Here is a 1,979-nt window from a genome sequence, read left to right on the forward strand (position 1 = left end):
TATACTGTGGTATAAAGGATCTCTATTATTATTATTATTATTATTTTTTCTGTGCCCTCTTCTTTGTCATATGAGCAGGAGCAAGGACAAGAATATTCTTGTTGAAGCAGATCCGGAACCTGAAAGGACTCTAAAGAGAAAATTAAGAGAAGCTAAATTGCAACAATCCAGAAATAACCTTTCAGAAATTTTCGAACAGGAAGAGGAGATGGCAGCCGAAAATAATAATAATGTAAGGAAGATGCTTGGTGACTTTACTGCACCTAATTCCAATTTACATGGAAGAAGCATCTCCATTCCTGCCATTGGAGCAAACAACTTTGAGCTGAAACCTCAATTAGTTTCTCTGATGCAGCAGAACTGCAAGTTTCATGGACTTCCATCTGAAGATCCTTTTCAGTTCTTAACTGAATTCTTGCAGATATGTGATACTGTTAAAACTAATGGAGTAAATCCTGAAGTCTACAGGCTCATGCTTTTCCCTTTTGCTGTACGAGACAGAGCCAGATTATGGTTGGATTCTCAACCCAAAGACAGCCTGAACTCTTGGAATAAGCTGGTCACGGCTTTCTTAGCCAAGTACTTTCCTCCTCAAAAGCTGAGCAAGCTTAGAGCTGATGTTCAAACCTTCAGACAGAAAGAAGGTGAATCCCTCTATGAAGCTTGGGAAAGATACAAACAGTTGACCAAAAAGTGTCCTTCTGACATGCTTTCAGAATGGACCATCCTGGATATATTCTATGATGGTTTATCTGAGCTATCAAAGATGTCACTGGAAACTTCTGCAGGTGGATCCATTCACCTAAAGAAAACGCCTGCAGAAGCTCAAGAACTCATTGACATGGTTGCTAATAACCAGTTCATGTACACTTCTGAAAGGAGTCCTGTGAGTAATGGGACGCCTATGAAGAAGGGAGTTCTTGAAGTTGATACTCTGAATGCCATATTGGCTCAGAATAAAATATTGACTCAGCAAGTCAATATGATCTCTCAGAGTCTGCATGGAATGCAAGCTGCATCCAACAGTACTCAAGAGGCATCTTCTGAAGAAGAAGCTTATGATCCTGAGAACCCTGCAATAGCAGAGGTGAATTACTTAGGTGAACCTTATGGAAACACCTATAACTCATCATGGAGAAATCATCCAAATTTCTCATGGAAGGATCAAAAGCCTCAACAAGGCTTTAATAATGGTGGAAGAAACAGGTTTAACAATAATAAACCTTTTCCATCATCCACTCAGCAACAGACAGAGAACTCTGAACAAAATGCTTCTAATTTAGCAAATCTAGTCTCTGATCTATCCAAGGCCACTGTGAGCTTCATGAATGAAACAAGGTCTTCCATTAGAAATTTGGAAGCACAAGTGGGCCAGCTGAGTAAAAGGATCACTGAAATCCCTCCCAGTACTCTCCCAAGCAATACAGAAGAGAACCCAAAAGGAGAGTGCAAGGCCATTGACATAAGCACCATGGCCGAACCTACAAGGGGAGTGGAGAACGCAAATCCCAAGGAGGAAGACCTCCTGGGACATCCAGTTGTCAATAAGGAGCTTCCCTCTGAGGAACCAAAGGACTCTAATGCTCATCTAGAGACCATAGAGATTCCATTGAACCTCCTTATGCCCTTCATGAGCTCTGATGAGTATTCCTCTTCTGAAGAGAATGAGGATGTTACTGAAGAGCAAACTGCCAAGTTTCTTGGTGCAATCATGAAGCTGAATGCCAAATTATTTGGCATTGATACTTGGGAAGTTGAACCTCCCTTGTTCATCAATGAACTAAGTGATCTGGATCAACTGACATTGCCTCAGAAGAGACAGGATCCTGGAAAGTTCATAATACCCTGTACCATAGGCACCATGATCTTTAAGGCTCTATGTGACCTTGGTTCAGGAATAAACCTCATGCCCCTCTCTGTAATAGAGAAACTGGGAATCTATGGGGTGCAAGCTGCTAAAATCTCATTAGAGATGGCAG

At 41.3% G+C, this 1,979-nt stretch overlaps 1 non-coding gene across 1 annotated transcript; it reads right to left on the bottom strand.

The window, feature by feature from the left end:
* Positions 1 to 604: 604 nt before the first annotated feature.
* Positions 605 to 712, bottom strand: LOC148548454 (small nucleolar RNA R71). The gene has a single exon (XR_015897449.1). It is a non-coding gene; the product is annotated as a small nucleolar RNA R71 (small nucleolar RNA).
* Between the last annotated feature and the right edge of the window lie 1,267 nt (positions 713 to 1,979).

The sequence above is a fragment of the Arachis ipaensis genome, chromosome B8 (genome assembly GCF_059453495.1).
Source record: "Arachis ipaensis isolate K30076 ecotype BB chromosome B8, ASM5945349v1, whole genome shotgun sequence".
NCBI lineage: Eukaryota > Viridiplantae > Streptophyta > Magnoliopsida > Fabales > Fabaceae > Arachis > Arachis ipaensis.